The 20,992-nt window shown below is 41.8% G+C and overlaps 1 protein-coding gene across 25 annotated transcripts in view; it reads left to right on the forward strand.

The window, feature by feature from the left end:
• Positions 1-20,992, forward strand: part of LOC137863007 (protein FAM169B-like) — a 262,188-nt gene that overhangs the window by 62,990 nt on the left and 178,206 nt on the right. For all 25 annotated transcript variants that reach the window (XR_011100644.1, XR_011100621.1, XR_011100624.1 and 22 more), the window contains 4 exons: positions 408-504; positions 2,266-2,387; positions 5,202-5,323; positions 6,660-6,873. The gene's annotated coding sequence lies outside the window, so the exon portion shown is untranslated. The remainder of the gene's footprint in view (positions 1-407; positions 505-2,265; positions 2,388-5,201; positions 5,324-6,659; positions 6,874-20,992) is intronic.

Here is a 20,992-nt window from a genome sequence, read left to right on the forward strand (position 1 = left end):
TATATTTTTTAGTAGAACTGGAACCAAATATCACTGAATCAAAGAAGCCTGCATTAATCAAAGCACATCAAAGAGGTTCCTCATCAGTTGCCTGGAGCAACAGAATCTACAGTGTATCATCTTTCTTATGCTAAGCTGGAGGTATTTAGAGGAAATAAATTTGTCTCTTTGCTCTCAAACGAACACAGAAATAGTATTTTCAAGGCTTCTTAAATAGTTCAGTGAATTGGACTGTTTAGCCATTGTAATTTCTGAGTCCCAGACCTACAGTTCTGGGGAATGTTTTTCAAATGAAAATCAATCAAACCAAAGTTTAAAACTAAATACGTGAGGGATTTGCCCCTCTTGACAAAGTTATATAGGTGCTTCCCACTCTTACGTTGTCTCTTTCTTTACTCTCTTCCTAGGATATTAAAATGGTACCCCTGTGACTCCTCGTTGCCTCACTAGAGATGCATAATATTCTTAGCTAACAGAAGGAGGAAACATGTCAGCTAAACAAAGGTGAGTTCCTGGTCAAATAAAAAAATCCTGCCCTCAGATCAATGTTTTGTGATGTCCCCCAGTACAGAAGTTAGGGGTGCTTATAATTACTGCCTGTTTCTAGAAGATCCGTTTCTTACCTAAAACTTACTCAGCGCAACCAAGCGGTTACTCGGGCACAGAAAGGCCTCAACTTTGAATCTCAACTGAATTCATTCTTACACTTACTTGAGCAGTTCGCTCACCAGCAAAACCTCTTTGTCCAGCCTGGGGAGTTTCAGGGTAGCATTGATAGATACCCAGACATTTCATGTTGATTGCATCTGCCAGAAATAAAATCCAGCACCACATGAGCATAGCGATCAACCTGCAGTAACGCTGAGGTTGGAGCTATGTTTTTATGGTCTTCTAGGTCACACGTTCTACACCTCCTTCCTAATGAGCCCCAGAGCATTTGGCAGAATGTGTACCCATGGGTTGAGACCCCTTCCCCAGCTCAGGGATGGAACGTGTTGGCAATTCAGCACGAGCAACACTTCACTCCGGTTGTTAAAACAGGAAGTGAAGAACAGGAGTTCTTCAATTGAAACTGCAGGGGGAATTTTAGTGCGGTAGAATTTAATTATCCCAACTGGAATATGGCCAGGATCTTGGAGTTTATAATACCCTCTGCTCTTGCAAAAAGCACCATAGGATCTTTAATGATCAGTAGTGGTCAGTGGGCTTCACATCACATCTCAAAGATGGATATTAATCAGAAGTGTAGGTATTTCAGTTCAGATACAACACAAATATATTTTCACGGCCACTGGCTGCAGCCTTCAGGTTCAGGAGGGAATTAAACAGCCAAGGAAGAGACATTAGCTTTAATGAAAATGATCCCATTGAAATCAATTGACGTGCAGTGGGTGAAGAACAGCTGAGACATACGCTGAAGTACCCATAGGGCAATATTTTGGTACACCAAGTTGTCAGTCATCTTCGGTGACCACCACTATCACACAGTTTTGAAGATGGAATGGAAAAGGTTAATAGCATCCTTTGTACAATAAGGTCAACTCCTGTGGAAATCTGTTTTATGAATTTACCCTGATTTCTGTAATAGTGGAAGCTATGTGCAAATGAGTTGGGAAATGGGTGTAAGTGGCAATATTACATTGTGTTAATTAGCCTGGCATTGACGAACTGTACAAAGCCTGGGAACTTCCACAGCAGGAAAGAGAGCACATCACAGAGAATCCCTTTCGTCACAACTGACTTGTGCCATGGGACTTCAATTAAAAACCAGACCAGGCCACTTTTAATCGCTTTAATGAGAAATTAGTTTTGAAAAAAAAATCTTTGTTAAACTGTCTGTCTACTTTTCTACAGTGCACTTCATCATGATGGTAGATGAGGTGCTAATTATCTGTCTTGGCTGCTTTTCTGAGCACAAGGTTTGTTATTCCATACTGCACCTGTCACCATAGGCTCTGATGTTTGGGATCAGTGGGCATTACTGTACTACCAGCTGTAATAAAGAGTAGAGGGCCAGTGATCCTGTATGTCTATTGTTAAAATGAAGAAAGACTTGCACGGTTCTCCCCATTGGTACGTCCCAGTACGTTGGTAATTAGACCATAATGGTATTATCTCAGGGAATATAAGTCTGCTACAGGATATTGCCACTTTAACCACCTGAACTGCCTTTTAGTTCCAGTTTCAACTCAGTGTCAAAAATATTACCCCTGTTTAAGATTAATTTGTGACAAAATGTCATATTAATACAGCTATATTTCCCAGGGGATAAATATGGCCTTTTGAAGAGCAGCCATGGCAGAGTGCTATATAGGACTATGGAGAATTATCAACAGGCTTTTGCTTTAGCAAATGTCATGCTACCAGAAGAATGGTGCAGTTTGCGGGTAAGTATAGTGTACGGACTGTTTTATTATAAGAGTGAGGTTATGATATTTTCTTCCTATTAATCCATATCTCATCCCTAATTATGTTAGCGCCTCTCAGTGACACCTGATTAAGAATTTGAGGAGGAAACTGTCTGTTGCCTATAAATCCATCAGCATTGTATCATGTTTATTTTTGGCATTTTAGCTATTTTGGAAGGCTGAGGTTTACCTGGAGGTTTGCACATCCTTGGTAGAATTCCTTTTGGTTTACACCAACGGGTGTGCACAGTTGAGCCCTATGTGATGCCGAAGAGTTTGCTTTTAAGCAGCTAAATCCAGCACCAGTAGTAAGCAACTATAATTCCAGTGAAACCAATAACAGCTGCACCTGCATGTGCTAAGGCTGACTTTGGAACAGTACATCAGGTATTCTCTTTGTACTGAAGTAGAATAAACTTTGTATTTCATTGCACCTTCGGTACCTGTAGTATGCCTTGGATATGTCTGAGCTATTGAAAGCAAACTTCTTAACAGCCCTCAGATGTAAAGAAAGGGAAGATGAAAAAAAGTTCTAAAACTAATCTCTTGCCGCACAGCATTCCACCAAGATGACTCAGAAAATGACAAGGGAACCAAACTGCAAATTAGACTCTAGTGTTTGTTGAAGACATTTGCCACTGGTAAAAATGAGTTATTGAAACAGTAAAGCTGAGGACTTCAGAGAAACTTTGATTGACAACAATAATTACAGCTATTCTTGTTCCTGTAAGAAATACAGTACAGGCTAGGCGTAATAAATGTATGAAAATGATATTCTAAATCTGAGCAGAAGAAGATATAGGTCCAAACTGTTTGTGTCTTCTGTACAAATGTCTGTGCATTTTTATGTGTTAAAAGTAGCAGGAGCTACCAGGCAGGTGTGTAAATGTGCTTTGCATGACTAGCCAGCTAATTACTGAATGTTTTCTAAACAAGACTCTGTGAACACAGGCTGTCTTGCATCAGTGAAAGATTTTGGGGTTGTCACCCAAGCCACGCTGTGTAGCAGCAAGGTCAGGCTGGGGGCTTGGCAGAGCAGATGCAGTTCATGGGATGCTTCTGCCTGCCTTCTGTATCCTGTCTCTGGAAGAGACACCTAATGATTGTTTGAGCCACATACAGGTGCTTCCAGAGTGGTCAAATGATTTCTTTTATGTCTGAGGATAACCCCATGCTTGGAGCTTGAGCTTTCTCCTAGGCAAAGAGGGGACAGGGCTGAAGAGTGCTGTTTTCTGTATGTTCATGCAGCCTGTGGCCTCAGGTGGGGAACTGCTGCAGAGACCTAGAGCAAGGAACTCTTCTTTGTGGCTAACCAGGCCTGCTAACATCTGACAAGTGTGTTTCTGAACATTAGACTCTTTTCTAGACTGTGCCTTAGTACAGGGATAGGTGCAAAAGGGCCAGGAGGACTTGAGACTCTGATGCTCTTATGTGCCTGTGTTGTCTAATGCTGTGCAAGTCTAACATATGAGAATATAAAGCAAGTCTTTTGTAGCCACTACCTTTTGTTTTTATCTCTTTAACTTGCTGTCTGCCTACTGTTTCCTTTTCCTGCTGCTGCAGTTATGCATGTTACCAAAAGACCCCGTATCCCTCCCAGCCCTCTCACCCAGTGACAGCAGGCTTACAGCTGCACTTCGCTAGCAAGCAGCTCCAATTGCTCCACCAGATGTTTCTGCTGCGAGATCACTTTCCCTCTTCTCACTCCTGGTCTGAGATCTGGATTCATTTTATGACACCAGGCACAGTGTGGAAGAAGGCAGCACTGTAGCTAACCTTCTTTCAAGGCCGCAGCAGTGCAAAGAAAGGGACTAGAGCACTGCTTGGTTTTATTGAACTCATTAGAACATGTTGCCAGGAATTGTTTAGCAGGATTCACATTCACAGGAAAAGGGGAAATACGAAGTTAGTCAATCCACAAGTGCAGAGAAAGAGTTAAATTAGTGGGAGAAAAGAAAAAAAAATCAGAAAAAAAATCCTTAATGCTGAAGAAAGATTATGCTGGCTTACTTATCAGGTTCACGCTGAGCCCAGTCGTAATTGGAATGTACCCTTTGTAAAGTTTATTGGGTCCTGGGGCAGCTTGTTACTGAACCGGTCAATTAATCTATTTTTTTTTTAATGAGTTAGGGGATTTCCTTTTGTGGAAAATCACCAGGAAACCTGACCAAATGCCCACAGCTTGGGGAAAGCGTGGCCTTAACATATAGAAAACCCTTCCTCCACAATTAGGAGAGGAAATAGACACCTCCCCTTATGGGCAGCACATTTGACCAATCCAGGGACAAAATAGATGGGATTTCACCATTGACTTACAGGTTGTCGAGGGAGGATCACCATGAAACAAGATTACTTGAATGCAGCTTGGTGTTGAAGGAAATAAAACTGTTGAGTCTCCCTGCTGAGAGACAAATGATTTCCATTTAAAAACCTGTTTGTTCCATGCTGTAACTCCCAATGTAGCAATAATTAATGATATCAGAAGGTTACGAAAGACATTCTGTTGTGCTTGCTCTGTTCTAGGCATGAAATTGGATTAACATGAAGATAAACTTAGACTTTAAATCTGTTGAGGAAATCAGTAATTATGTCAAAATTCACAAATATTAATCTTTTTAAGTGTGTCAGGATGCTGTTCATCTATCACCAAAACATCCTGCCTTGTCAGAATTCTGTTGAAAGGTTAATTTCTTAAAATACTTGGATTTTCAATAACAGAATATTGTGAAGATACAGCTTATTGAATAAAGAAAAACAACCTCACCTCCGGAAACGTGGTTATTTCTGTTTCAGTGGCATCCAGCCAGTACCCTCTCATGAGGAAGAATCAATTTGCAAGGTATTGAGTAAAGCCTCGGGCTCTGCCTTGGAGAGGTGACCACCCATGAAAACAACTGACATGAAAAGACCGCAAGGTATGACAGTGAATACTTATTAAAAGCATACCTTTGCTGCAAATGAGCACGTGGAAACACTGTTGGCAACGGGGACAATTATAAAGCCTCTGAAATTAAGTTTGGTTGAAGTTCACTGGGTGATTGGAAGGGGAAGGGACCCCATGTTTTATCTTAAACATTTCATGAGTCCTACGCTGGCCCTGATTCTACTGGAGCAAGTTTTAATCTAGCTGTTTTAGTAATTACAGAGGTGAAACAGTTGTGTGAATGTGTGCTTTGGTACAGCCTGCAATGAAGCCTGCTCAGTTGACGCTTTGTTGCTACTGATTCTCATGAGATGGAAACTCAGCTGGGTATGTCTATGTAAGTTGCAGTCATACCTTCCCATTGCAATTTAGCTATACCCTAAGGGAACATGTTAGCTTTGAGTGCCCATTTAATTAAGTAGCCTGGTAGTACGATTGTAGTAGAAGTAGAAAAAATAACCGTCGGTGATGGATTCCATTCTCAGTCGAAATGGAGTTAGTGAGCACCTGTATCCATCTATTCAGAATGGTCCTCAATAACTTCTACCATGAAACTTGCATCTAAAACACTTTGAGATTTAGCAATACATGGTCCAAAACCTACAGTAATTTCATTCTTGCTTAATTCATTTGAAAATGCAGACTGAACATACCTTAGAGAAAATGGGTTTTTCGGATACGGAAGATGGTTAGGAAGCTGAGAAATTGGCTCCTATAGACATGTGTTGTTGGGGCATCACAGAAATGGCATCATCCAAAAGATTGGCAAGTCTTTCATCAAAATGTAGGATTGCTTTTGTGCACAATGCTGCAAAAAGGGAGGATGTGTGTAGCAGCAAGTGTTCATCACATGAGAAAGGCATTTTCCAGTTGCTGAATGTCAGGAAAACTTAAGGTGAAGGCTAACAGAAAACTTCAGCTTTTTCCTGAGCAGGTCTCAAAGCAGATGTGATACCAATATTCTAAAAATCCGGAAGTTTTTGACTTCAGGTAGAAAAAATGTTATAGTAAGGAATTATGTTTACAAATTTTGACCATTTTTAATGTGTTTCATAAATTAAAGGCTTTTAATGTATATGCTACCTATATCCAGACTTTTTAAGAAAAGTCAATGGTGAAAAAGAGTATGCAACCTCCATAGGTGTTTCTTATTGACTGGAAATAATTTCTTAGCGCTTCCAAGTTTCTTATTCTGCTTTACTGCCTATAAAGTTTATCTAGGAGTTAAAGAGGGCTACATCTAGTTGCTCTAGTCTTTTATTTTCTTTTTTTTTTTAAAAAAAAAAGACCTTTCACTTTCTGGAAAATCATGTGCTTCTCTTTTCTAGATGAGCTGTGGTCTTAGCAAACTGGAAGGAGAAGGGCGTGAAGGCAGAGAGTGGCTGTGGATGTATTTTCAAAACAGCTATGGAGACAGGCAGCACCTATTCAGCAGGATGGTCCTTGTGTATGGCTGGCCTATGGACATCATGTGTCTCTTGAATTTCCCGACCCGAGGTGTTAAACCAGTGCAGCTCAGTGCTATGGCATGTGGTCTTACTGGTAAGTAGGGGATTTCTGCACTGTGCCCTTTGTAGACATGTCATAAGTGTCTTAGCTAAGATCATATGGGTAGTGTGTGATTGGAAGGAAAATTAAACACAGGCTTAACCTTTGGTGATAATCACAAAACATTCCTTGCTGTTGTTGACTTTAGTGAGAGCTGCAAAGTGTTTGTGTGTGGGAGATAATTAAGTCCCTAATGTTTATAAAATATCCAATCTGTTTTATATAAAAAGGTTTCTTTGATGACCAAGTCAGACATAAAGAGGTTGTCTCATTATTTTTCATTTTATTATTATCAACTTCTCTTTACCAATTTCTTTTTCATTTTTTCCTGTGCCTCTCTTTTCTTTATCATAGGCTGCTTGCATGGGCTTAGCCATAAAATCATCTCTCTGTGAAAGAAACATCCTTCTATTTATTGTGTCTATTTTTTATGATGACTTTTACTTTGAATTTATTTAACAATACTCTACTTCTTTCCTTTCACTACATTGTAACTGCTCCTTCCTGTGTCATTTGGAACTGGCCAAAGTTGGCAGATCTCAAATTTCTTTTTCCTCTTTGAAATGTGCAGATTCTTTCTCCTTCAGTGATAATGGGCATTGTGTTTCCTTAGAAATATTTTTGGGGGCCTATTATTTCTCAGCCACTTCAGTTGGCAAACTGAAGGCTTGGAAACAAATTAGCTTGGATGGCAGCCCAAGCTGTCAAAATGAGCCTTCCATTCATTACTGAATCATCCACCTCCTGCATTTAGATCTTCAGTCCCACTTTTCCAGTAAGCTTCTCAGTTGAGTTCTTGGAATTCTTTTTTTCTGTCACTTTTGAACTCACTACTCCAGTCTACTTCACTTACGACCACACAGCAAAGCTACTTCCCCATTATCTGGAAGTAATGAACTAATAATGCCAGTATAGAGGGCACAGCTGGGCATCATTTTTGGTAGAAGACATTAAAATTATATTTTCCTCACATATTATTTCTCTATGAGTTCCCTGAGTCTGAGGCCTTGATCACTTTGTCAGGCAAGAAATTCCAGGTAGGAAAACTGATTCCTACATGGTTATTGTTAAAATCTTATTATTAGTCTTGCTCTAAAAAGTTCTGGGGATGAGGTAGGAAGATCTGACATCCTTTATATAGTTATGTTCCTTAAGTATTCTCCCCCACTTTTCTGTGTTTTTTATTTTTGGTGTTTTTCTGCTTTTTTTCTCCTTTTTATCAACAAATATTTTTTCAGAAGAATAAATCTCTTGGAAATATCATATAGCATCTTTTCATCTCTTTTCACTTTGCGTAAGTGGTGACTTTGATTGTTGAGGGGATTTTCAGAACACAATGTTTTGGTTTCAGACATGAATTTTTTCCCCCACTGTTTTTGTCAACTTTTTGATACTATTATTTGAGAGATATTTTCAGGGGAAAGGTCATGGCTTCCCTGCTTACTTATTTCTAGAAAAATGTATGCCCTTCTGGTCTGAATACCTAACAGCATCATTTAGGACTTGGACAATGAAAGCCTTGGCCAAAGATCATAAGGACTTGCATACCTGCAGAAATGTGAAGAGAGTGGAGGAGGATTATTAGGCTGTGGAACAGATAGTCTAAAGAAGGTATCTTGTCCCTTGGCCGCTACTATCTTGTTTAGCTCTTAGGCAATCTTTTTCTGTACTCTTTATTCAGGCACTCCTGATAGCTTTTCATATTCTGCTTGAGTAAAAGCAGATCATGAAGAAACAGCTTTCTCAGATACATCTTCACCAATGGTATAGGAAGAATTTCTAGCATGTAGAAATTCAAGGGACAGCACCCTTGAACTGAGTTGAAACCATGATTTTTTTCAAGGACATCCACGGGTCTTTTATTACCAATTTTTTTTTTTTCTTTTTTTTTTCTTTTTTTTTTTTTCTTTGATGTATCGTGTAAACGGGTAATTTTCTAAGACATTTTCTATGATGCCCACATAAAGATGGCTGCTCATGAGCTATGTGTTAGCAAGGAAAACTTGATTGCTGTTGCACTTATTGTGATGAAACTTTAAAAGTTTTTTTTATCAACTTCTTTGGAGTTCTGACACAGATATAATTCTGTTAGAAAAAAAAATAAAGGGAAATTTTATAGGATTTTTCTTCTAAGCAAGGTAAGACTATTTCCCTTTTTGGTAGGCAAGAATATTGCCTCACAAATTAAATAAACATTTAGCATAAAATACACTATGGTGATCATTGCAATTCAGGGACTAATGATTTCCTTTTACTCTGGCTTTCCTGTCATGCAGTCGGTTGTGTTTCCACACTTAAGGTGGTGAATTAACTCCCTGTGGATAATGTAGCTTCACTTGAGGCAGATGTCAAGACTCTTAATCAGAATTTAAGTAGCCTCAATTACATTCACCTTAATTCACTTTGGAAGTGAAGTAAGTTAAATTGAATTAGGGCTACTTTAATTCTGAATACAGAAGTCCACACAGATATTCAATGCATTTTAGCTAATCTCTTCTAAAAATTAATTCAGATTCTCTTTGCAATCACCCTCTGAAGTACAGATGTAGAGTCTGTGGATGCTGGAGATAAGGAATACGGGGGAATAGACAATGCTGGGTATGGAAGCAGTAGTTGAGAACATGTGGGTATAGAGGATTTAGTCATGGCCCACAAAGGTACTTGATCTGAACTTGAGACACAGTGCTTGGCCAGAGTGTGCTGATCAGGAAGTGGAAGAGAATTATTGCTCTGAGGAGTGCAATTCCAGAGCAAACAAGAAATGTATTTGGCCCCAGAGCACAAAAATCTGAATCTTTTTGTGCATCCTTTGAATGAAATCTTTTCAGGTAGGAACTGCCTCGTGTGGGTTTGCAAAGCAGTCGGCTCTGTGAGCTGCAACTGCAATTAAGATGGTTGCAAATATACATGTGAAGAGAGACATGCTGAATGAAACAAAGGATGTATGTATCCCATTGTTATGAAGAGTGACCAACAGCAGAGCTTCTGAGGATAGAACTTAGGGCTCTAATTTTCTCATGCATTCACTGGGATAAATTAGCAAAGGCTTAGGATTTCCTGAGACAGAAATAGAGGTTTTGAGTGATTATTAATTGCTCATAATGGATTTTTTTCCATTCATTGTTGAGCACTTTACTAAAACTGAAGTGTTTACTATTGTCTCTATAATTTATATCATTATCTATTACCTCTCCACCGTTTGTATATGGAATGCAGCAGAATGCTTAACCCCACAGGTGCATGGCCCAAGCAACCATCTCTTGTGTCTGGATTGTGTTCTCAGTTTTCACTAAGTTGCCATCAGCAAGCAGTGGTGTTAGCTAACATGTTTGTCTTGCAACCTGCATATAAATTGGTTACCAGTGCCTCGCTTCGGAAAGTCTCTGTTTTGTAGCCCCCTATCGTGCAGTAGCCCTGTACAAACTCAAGATCAGAAAACAGCTTTACTCCAAAGAACTTACAGCATAAACTGTCAAAAGAGGAACAACCTGCCTGCAGCCAGATAACAAAGGGCAAAATACAGTGTTAGGATGATTAGGTAAAGAGTAGACAAGAAAACAAAACAAGGGGCTTATGCAACTTGCAGACTTATGATCCACCCGTGTCCAGAACAAGAGTACAGTCCTGTCCTCGTAAAAAGGATACGATAGAAAATGAGAAGGTACAGAGGAGAGCAACAGGATGAGCAGAGTTATTAAATGACTTTCATTGGAGAAATTAAATAAAATAGGGTGGTTCAGCTTGGAAGAGAGACAAGTAATACAGGTATGTGTAAATTCAGAAATGGCATGGGAAAAGTGAATTGGAAATGCCTGTCCCCTTGTAACACAAGACTAAAGGGTCAATGAAAGGAATTTTCAGGCAGCTACGTTAGAACACAACAAATAGAAGTGCTTTTTCACACAGTGCATAATTCACTTGTGGAACTTAATGCTGACAGATATAGATTCAAGAAGCAATTAGACAAATTCATGGAAAATAGGTCCAGCAGGGGCTATTAAATACACTGGTGCAGATGCAACCTCTGGCTCAGGAAATCCCTAAATGGCAGGCTGCCAGAAGCTGGAAGAAGCATCACTCAAGGCGTGACATGCCTTTCTGTTCTTTGAGTGACCACTCCATGTTTGCTACATAGTGTGGGTTTCAGGCCTAGGTGGAAGATGGTGTCTCTTAGGCTTCTGTTTATCCTTTGGCATTGCTCATATTCCTTCTATTATTTCATTGAATTCCCTCTCCTTACAGAGCTGTATTATATTGTGTGGATTTGATGTTTGACAATAGTTGAATTACACAGTACAAAGAATAAAGTATCAGCCTGCTCTCATGACAGTACAGAAATGCATAAGCACCATAATTAACCCTGTGGCAGACCACACAGGCTCCCCATCCCATCCCTTCCTAATGGCTGAATGGGAAAGATTAGCATTTCAGCACTTCTAGAAAGTTACACAATCAAGGGTCTGGCAGGAAAAGGGAGGGAATGAATTCCAAAGTACCTACCAGTAGACCTTCATCCTTTCAAACCACTTCTATTTTAACAGTCACTTGTGAGACTGTGTCCAACCTACTTAGCAATTCTATAAACAAAAATGCTGTATTTCTAGACTAGACATTGACCCTCATAATCCCCAGATGTAGAAACCCATGGAGTACATTAATTCATGTGTACAGGCTGAATTCAGCCAGAGAGATTGTTTTCTGCAATCATGTCCCTGAGCAGCAGAGGACACCAGGAGCCCACTGCCTCAACACTGACTTGTGGTGCAACATTGGGCAAATCCTTGCCCCTCCAACAAACTGGTCTCCAAGAGTGGGTCTGCAGGGAGCTGCAGTATGGCCACAGCTTCATCCTTTTCTCTGCCACTTTCTTTCTCTTGGATTAGGGCTTCACAGGGGGTCCACAAACCCACCAGCTGTAAACCAAGGTACCCAAAAGACTTTTAATGCTGTTCAGGTTCTGAGTCTACACTGAATGATACCCTACTAGTTCTGGGGAGAAAACTTTTGTCTTTTTCCTTCTCTGGCAAAGAAACATCTCATGTTACATCAAGCTCCTAGATTCTCTTTGATTGTAAGTCTAACCCTTCATTGTGAGGCTGCTGGTGCAAGTGAAATCAAAAACACCTTTGTGAAAGTGTCTTAACAAGCGAGTGTTGTGGTTGTGTAAACTCTCATCTTGCTCCCAGTCAGTGCAAGCTTGGATCAAGCTCTTATGTATTCCAGAAAACCACTGAAAGGTGATTTCAGGCATATTGTGCTTTCTGATTATTTGCCACAAAATAATTAAAACATTGTTTTTGCACTTCCAGAGTGTTTGTCCCTAACGCTGCCTAAATGAATCACACACTGTTCTTCTTTTCTTAACCCAAATGGGATAGATTTGGAGTCAAGCTGTGATAATCCCAGAGTACAATATATAGAATTAATTTATAGAGATGTGTCTTTGTTGTATTAAATACTTCGTAACTGAGAGGCTGTAGGAAAACAGACCGCAGGGTATGCAGAAGACCGCAACAAATACTTCCAGTCTCAACCATCCCAGTGCCACTCAACTTGTGAGCCAGCCTGCTTATGTTGCTATTGCCTCATTCCCAGGCTCGCCTGGCTTCCTCCCCAAAGGGACCCTCTTTCTGTTCAAGGCAGCATATGTGGTGCTCATCGTGGTGGTCTAGGGCTGTTTATATGCAAGTAATTTTCCCAAGGACTCGGACGGTACTGTGGCGAACAAAGGGGCTACCACGCTGTCCTTGGAATATTCTGCTGGGCAGCACTGTGCTGCACTTCAGCCTGTCTTTTTGGAGTTTTGTGCATATCAGTGGGTCAAAAGCTAGGTCCGTCAAATGAGTAAAGTGTGTTTTTCCCCTCTCAGGACAGTCAGCAAAACGAATTTGGATCGAGAAAAGAAATGCCTTAAACAATGCAGAGCTAAAGCAGCTGAGTGAGGGTGAAGCTTCCTGAGGTAAGCCCTTTTCTCATCATAGCCTCCTGAAAGGAAAAACTACAGGTGCTCAGTAAACTCTGCAAAATAAAAACAGGTGATACCCAGGGCTTGCTCGAAGTATGGGAAAATAGACAAACTATATCCAAGATAAATAAAAGTGAGACACATGACATACACGAGTCTGTTCCTCAGGGAGGCAGTAGCCACCCCACTTCATCTGTGCCTGCACGCACTGCCCTGCCTTTACCCCTGAACGCTGCCAGCATTTGCATTCTCCTCGTCTAAAAGCAGTTGCTCTTTCCTCTGAGCAACGTGGCGATGCCTGCCTAGCACTAAGGAAGAATGAAAAGCTGTAACTGTGTAAGTGCCTAACTCAATCAATAAATATTGGTTTAAATAAATGTTAGGTGCTACACAAGTGATTGTGATGTGAACTGGGCAGAAAACCAGAAACCTTGAGAGATGCAGGTCTGTTCCCCCAGGAGGTGGCCCAGTCTGCTTTTTTCCCCTACTTTTAGCTTCTATGGTGGAAATAAACACCTGTGTTCCTTTGAAGAGCTGAGCTTCTGTTCATTTTATAGAAGGAGATGTTAGGGCCCATATGAGCCTGCTACTACAACCTCATTAATGATTTACCATTTTTCAGCTAATCTTCCTGTTTTTCAGATTATAAAATAGTGATTGGGAGAGTCAGTGGCTTTCCAAGAACCACACAGCGGGTTAGCAACAGAACTGTAGGGAGAACCCAGGCCCAGCAGCTCTGAGGTCTGAGCAGCCTGTTTCCTTTCAGGCTGGTTGTTGATTTGAGATAGAATATTTAGCAATAACCAGCCCATCTTGATGCGGCATCTTACAGGACACTGAGCGACATAAAAGCAATCTGTAACGCATTCTGCCCAGTTCAAATGGATCCACCTGCTGTGTTGTTTGCAGAAGTGAGTATTTTCTGTCCCTACGTGAACCCTGTCAGGCTCCAAAGGGGCATCCTGAGAAGGAGGGAGGATCGAGCTATCAGCTACAGGCTCTTTTGCAGTGTAGGAGAGAAGTAGCAGATATGCGCAGTGCATGTGCAGGAGTGAAAGTGCTTGTTAAATTAATTATTAAGGCCAAAATGACATTGTCTTCCCTGTCCTGGAAGGAAGTGCCTGGGAAGGTGACATAGGAAAAAAGCTCGGTTCTTGTGGGCATAGTGGGACAGGGAAGTGAGGAGTCACGGGTCGTGTAGTGAGGACAGGGGCATTTCAGAGAAGGCTACCTCTGGGAGACTTGCCAGTTGTGAGGCTCTGTTCTCAGTGGTTCAGCACGTCAGCACACTGCAATAATAGTTATTATTTATTAGGAGCCTATCCATCAACTGATGCCTCAGGTGCCTCTTGTGATTAGAATATAAAACAGAATGGGTTGCTGCATGCAGTACGGAATATTTTTAATCTGTTTCTTTCGGAGCAACTACCTGACACCAAAGTCATTCAAAGGTTAGGTGGGAGGGAGTTCCTGGGAAACGAGGTTGTAGGAGAAACATATATACAAACAGTGTCCTTCTCCAAACGTTACCAGTTTGAGGGTTATGCCTGGGCTTATTAAGGCAGAATGGCAGGAAAAGAGTTTGAAGATTGGAAGCGTATCTTAGTGCCTGCCCATTAAATGCCTGAGATGTGAGAACCAACTTTTTAAACTCTACTTTTATGAACATCAAGTCTGTGACAGGTCAGTGTTTAGTCTATTATCTTATCAGCTAGTGGCTACATATTCATTGGAGAGAGATGAGCTGTCCATTATATGTATTTTGTACTTTTATGATGAAAGATAATTTGTGTAAAAGCATCCAGAGCGTAGGCATTTTGGGATGCTTTTAACATATCAAAAGAATCTGATCTTTATCTGTCTTTTTCCTCTAGCCAAATTATTCACCAGGAATACTGATTCTTTTATTTCCTTTCCATTCTCTCACCACGCATCCTGTATTAAACACTTGCATTTTATTTTTTTGTATACAGGCAGCAGAACAGGGAGTGGAAGTAAAGACACAAAGAAATAGCAATAACAGCCCTTTGGATTATTATTATTATTGTTTTCTTTTTTTTTAATATTCCAATTATTTCTTGCATTAAAACAAAATAAGGATTTTCTTGTATACAGTTTTCCACTGATGTTGCCTTATATTGCCAGATTGGGAAAATTTAAAGGAGCAAAACAGTCTGGAAAAGACTTCTTTAGGAAATAAACCTCTGCTTTCTTATTAGGCTCATTTTAATGAATTAACTCTAGTATGGGTGTCCAGTTATCCAACAGAGAGAATACTTCTCTACCTTCCAGAGAGGAAGCAGTGTTAAGTAGCTGAACTTTATGGGTTTTGTGGTTGCAAATCTCATTTTTCTGGAGATGTTTCTGGTGAAGCCAGTGCAGTTTGGATTTATGTTCTATTTTCTGAGTCATGTAGGATGTTGGAGATATGCCACAAAGAATTCTTTGACCAGAAAAAAATACATTATTTGACTAGGATGTCTTCCACCATTCCTTCTTTTCCATGCGTGCAGCAGTCAAACACCACACGCTGTTGTCTGGAGGTGTAGTGGACTACTCTACTCTCCTTTGCAAGCATCTCAAACTTCCAGCTCTTTTCAGTTTGCAGAGCCTCCCCTCCTGCTTTTTTGTCTTGGGCAGGAGCTCCTGAATTTAAGCCTCTTGACTGCTCTCCTGCATTTTTGTGTCTTTTTTAAATTATTTTTTTTAAGTTGAATTTCATACATGTGGCCATATTTTGAAGGGAGTCATGGGCACCCAGGGCTCTGAAGACCAGAGATTAAACCCACCAAAAATGCTTAATGCATTTAATTGAATGTGTTTTACAGAGTGCAAGCAATGTGTATAATTTATATTTTTTGAAACAAATAAGTGACTTGCTCCCATCAGCCACAGGAATGGCTGATAAATGGCTTTACGTAGCAAGGGAATTCATAGCCATGTGTGTCAAGTGTTTGATTGCATTCAGGGTCTTTTCTTTGTGTTTTAAGAAAATGTTTCATGCTCCTGTAGCACCTTTCACTTCCAAGGGCTTGCTCCTGATCTATCAAGATGAGGAGTAACTAGTTGATTTAGGTCAGAGATTTATGGCAGTGTAAATCCATGGTGAGATCAGTAGCTGGCTCAAATAGCTGAGTTTCCCCAACAAACTTTAGCTGCAGTCTGCAGTCAGGCAGACAAAATAATTTCAGTAGAAAAAAGGAGAATAATGAATCTCCTCTTCTCTGGGTCCTTCCCTCTTGTTTTGTCTGCCCAGCCTACGTTCCATTACATGGTTCTTCCTATGCTCCTTTTAACTCCCTGTACAGCTCTTTTCTTCTTTTAATCTCTTAGTCATTGGCCTTATGGGTTCATGTGAGGTTTTGGATTGGCTTCTGCAATTATTCCCTTCTTTCTGAGAGTCATCCATCCATCAGCACAATTAAACCAACCTCCCGTCCCATTCCAGGCAGGAGGAAAGGTGTTCCTCTCGTTCAATAAGCGCTTGCTTTGCATGCAAAAGTGCATGTCTGCGTTTCGCCTTCAGTAAATAGTGCTGCATTTTTAATGAGCTTGTCCCTAAGTAACAGATTGTGCCGCCAAATGCTTTAACTTTCTCTCTTTTCAGATTCTAAAATAAGTTTTTGCTGACTTTTTGCTGTTAATGGCTGGAGGGGATGGTTTTCAAAATATGCTTGGCCGGCACCAGCTGAAGATTGCTTTTTATTTTACTCATGCTGAGTGTGCTGGCTCTTTTCTCTCATTTATCCTGGGGAAGCTTGTTTTAAATGTCCCTTGCATACTGTAATTGAATCCACTGCAGGAACTAAAGCTTGTAGCATCTTTCTCTGGGCTTCTGGAACTTCCTGAGGGTGATAATCTGCGTTTAATGATGAACTTTGCATGCTGAAGCCTTCTGTGAGAGCCTATCCAAGGAGTAAGACAGGAAATGTGTTGATACGCTCCGTTTTAATTCAAGAGGTAAATGAGGGCACCGTGGGTCACAGCGATAGGTGTCAGCTTCAGGCTGAAATGCTCAGCTCATTGGCTCTGCAGTGTAAACGATGGCATTGTGCAGAGCGTCTGCCTGCTGCTTGTTCTGAACTGAAACATTGGAATGTAGAGAAAATGGGACTTTTCCTCATTAGATTCTAAAAGAGATGTGTCAGTGTGAAATCCCAAGAGTTCGATGGTGATTTTTGGATTAAACTCAGAATCACTGACTTGATTGTGTTTGGATTTGAAGTTGTGGAGCCAACTTTCTGGCTGATACTTCTCGACACACTTTAATAGAGCCATTTATATTTCATGGATATCAATAAAACCATAGTGGCTCATGCTTTTTAAGAATCCAGCCCCACACCCCATAAAATATTTCATAGTAAGTGTTGTAATATAAGAAGATGCTTTAAGATACAATTTCAAAATAGGATGCTTTTGAGTTAAATACATGTAAGAGAGGAAGGAGTTTCAGGGAGATCGTGAATTACCACGTGGTACCACGTGCAGTCCTGATGTTTTGCACTAAGAATGTAAGGCTGGTGGACAGCTTGGCATCTGAAGCCAGTGTGAGCGCATGGGAATGGGATGTAACTGAAGGAAGCAGAAAAGTGTAGTGTTAGTTTTGATTTTCAAAGTGGAAATGGTTGTTGTAATGAATCAAAGTGAGGAAGAACTGAACTTACTCATAGACTTGTGCTAGGTGGGTCTGACCTGGTAGAGGGCTGCGGCCTGATCGGGGAATACATTTGTGGCATATGCAAGAAACTCTGGCATGAAATTGAAAGAAAATGATGAACAAATCGCCTCCTGGGAGAGCTGAGGAGGGCCAGGATGAAAATGAAGAGAAAGGGAAGTAGAGAGGGAGAAAAAAAAAAGTTGTGCAAGGTGCTGAATGTGAAAACAATAAGCTTTGCTGCGATGAGCATTGGCTGGGAGGCAGAAGGATCTGAGGATGGCAGAGAAGGTAGCTGGCTGGGTAAATGGACTGGAGGGGATGAGGGCAGAAGCCTGGAGGGGAGAAAGCTGCAGTGAGATGAGGCGTGAGATGACTCAGACGTGGCTGAAAGGCTTCAGCAGTATACGGTGGGCAGGCAGCTTTAATGGCAGCTTGGATGTCAGGGAGAAGAGGGAGGAAGAGCTAAAAATGCCCCTAAGAACATGAGCCTGTGAGAAGGACATCGCCACGGGCAATGCAGAAAGGAAGCAGAAAACGCATTAACCCCTCCCGGAGGCGAGCAGTTCAGAGCCTGAAATTGTGAGTGCGCACGAGTGGACGGGGGGGAGTGAGCAGCGACTGCCCCGTGAAGTCCCCTGGGACATGGTGCAGCGTGTGGGAGGCACAGAGCCCTTCCTTCAGTGCGAGGAAGGGGTCACAGCGCTGTCAATTCAGCGTGCCAGCCACGGAGCTTGCTGGAGAGGTGGGAAGTGGGTATTTTAAGGCTGAGGTGAATTACTGCTCCCGGAGCCAAAGGGGATGTCAGGGAAATAACGCGGCTCGCCGTGATACCGATTTACTGGGCAGTAGTCCTGAAGTGTTGTATCTTATCCCTTGCCCTTATCTCGTGCACGTCTTTGCCCTGGAGCTCTTTGCTAGCCTGGCCAACGCCTGCTCCCTGCAGGGGCAGGCTGCTTGCTTTCAGGGCTGGAGGCGGCTGTGGCGCTCCCAGGGAAGCCGTGCCAAGGCATGGCCTTTCCTCTATTGTGTGATAATGCACATGAAGGCTGCGGTCCCTCGAGTCCCTCCTTCCCTTTCTCTTCACCCCTCCCCATTAAATCTGGTCCTAAGGCTGCGGTCCCTCGAGTCCCTCCTTCCCTTTCTCTTCACCCCTCCCCATTAAATCTGGTCCTCGTTTTCAAGCCCTAAATCTCTGGGATTCGCTTCGCTGAGAGCAATCCTCAAACCCTCATGGCCGTGCCGCAGCGCATTGTGCTGCACGGCCCCAGCGGCGTGCACGCAGGAAGGACGTTCTCCAGAGAGGCCTGGGAGCTCTCTGCCCCCCTTCTGGCACCACCCAGAATTTCTTTCTGGGTACACCGCAACCCCCATGCTTCTCTTTGTGGGGTGTTTTTTCTTTTTCTCTCTTTTTTTTTTTTTTTAATCGTTTTGTGGCTCTTTCTAGGCCACATGCAATGCATAGTTTAGGATGGCAGCTGTGAGGTTGACCTGAGTTGAACTGAAACTTCGTGTGCTTTGCTTTTGGGTATGGATTCCCCAGGCTGGGATTGTGAAGAAGCCATGGGCTCCTCTTCCCTGCTTCTGCCCCAGATCACGTGTGTTGCTGTGGCTCACATCGGTCAGAGGCTGCTCCTCAACTTCTTCCAAAATGCACCGAGCACCTGCATCGTGTCCTGCCCAACCTGACACACCTCTGCAGGGCTCTGATTTTCATGAGGATCTTGCAGCGTTGTCAGTCCGGGGTCTTTAAAACTCCGAAGTGGCGTGCCCACAATTTGTCAGTGCTTTTGAAAATCTTAGCCAGATGGCTTTATAAATGCAAGGAAATAAAATGATAAATGTCAATATGGCAGAAATGTGGCTGCTCAGGGATATTAAAAGGATGGCATTTCTCCCTCACTCCTTTTTTCTTTTCTAAGAATGCCCAATTTTTTTCAACAAGCCATTTTCAAATATGCAGACATTGAAAGATCCTGGGTTAAATTTATCCCTTCCACAACTCCATGGACTTCAATAGAGTTGCACCAACACTTGTCCCATCTTTTGTAGCTGATTAATTTATGTTCATTTTACTTCTGCGGTGCCAATGAAAGAATTTAATAGACCCCTATTGTTCCCTGCAGATACCCCCCCTCCGTGCAGAGAGGCATCCAGCTCTTCTGTGAGTTGGCATTGTTGTTCTTTCTCTTTTTGATTTCCTTCATGTAGCAGAAAGAGATTACACTAGGGGAGCTAACTGTGTACTTGGCTCTCCGGGGAATTCAATACACGCCTGCAATTAACCTGCATTTAACTGGCCATTGGATGTTGCTATTCCTCTACAATAAACACAGATGGTAGGCAGTTTTGACTGAGTATTTGTACACTGCAGGTTGGCACGGCTCAAGTCAAAATAAATACAATTTCCAGACGGCAATCCTTGCCTCTCCTTTTTGCTTTTTGACAGAGGAGGGGAAAATCTGAATAGTATCCAAGAAAGCTTCTTCTCTGGCCCCCAAAATAAATATTTCGCCCAAAAGCTGGAGTTGATTTCAGTTCTCAGCCCCATCAGTCTGTCAGAGAGACAAAAAAAAGGGGGAGAAAATTTTTAATCAGGATTTAGCAGGGAAAGTAATTCGGTGGGAGGGAAAGTACGTTTTGAATTACACTTAATATCACAAGCTCTCATCTTGCGAGTGCTCGGAACGTTACACAGCTTTGCTTCTGTCACGGGCTGCTTGAGTTCTGCGGATTAAAATAAGATTTTGGAGGTTTGTGGGCGAAAATGCATCTCTATGTGTTTCTCAGTCCAGAAAGCGAGGAGAATGTGTTCCAACTGGAATAGCTTTTTCTTTGCTTGTTTGGGGAGGGAAAGCTGTGGGCTGGAATGAGCACCTCATTAGCTATTAATTATTTTCCTCATTCACAAAACCAAAATATTTCCTCTGTTGCCAAAAAAGGGTTGTCTGCAGGAAAATCCGAGCTCTGGGAAGATTTAAAAAAATGAAATAATAAAATAAAAAAAAAGCACAGTTGTTAAGTTTAAAGAAATTGAGCTAAGCATATAAAAAATCTGCCACCAGGGTCAAACTGGATGCCATGTGTATTTTTTTTTTCATTAAAGGAGTGCAGATTTTGAGCCCGAGCTATTATTTCCGGTGACTTGAGGCCCTCCGGGGGCAGCAGTGAAATGGAAAAGAGCACGGCAGCCTGCTCTTGGAACTGATGCTCACTGAATCTGAAAGGTCATGTCATGTTTTCTGGCAATTGACTCAATGGGTTTGGATTCTACAACATAAGGTCGGGCCGTTTTCACTCAGCACATGTTTACTGGGGAATGTGCCTTCCAGTTGTTTTCACATTGACCTTATTACCCTGCCACACTGATGAGCCTGGCACAAAAACTACTTTTTGTATTGCTGCGTGTACCGCACTCCCTCTCCCGCTCCCCGTTGTTACTTTGGGCTGCAGATGGAGGATTTAGTGTATCGCCCCTGCTCCCAGCCCCTGCT

This window comes from Anas acuta, chromosome 12 (assembly GCF_963932015.1).
Source record: "Anas acuta chromosome 12, bAnaAcu1.1, whole genome shotgun sequence".
In the NCBI taxonomy this organism is placed as follows: Eukaryota; Metazoa; Chordata; class Aves; order Anseriformes; family Anatidae; genus Anas; species Anas acuta.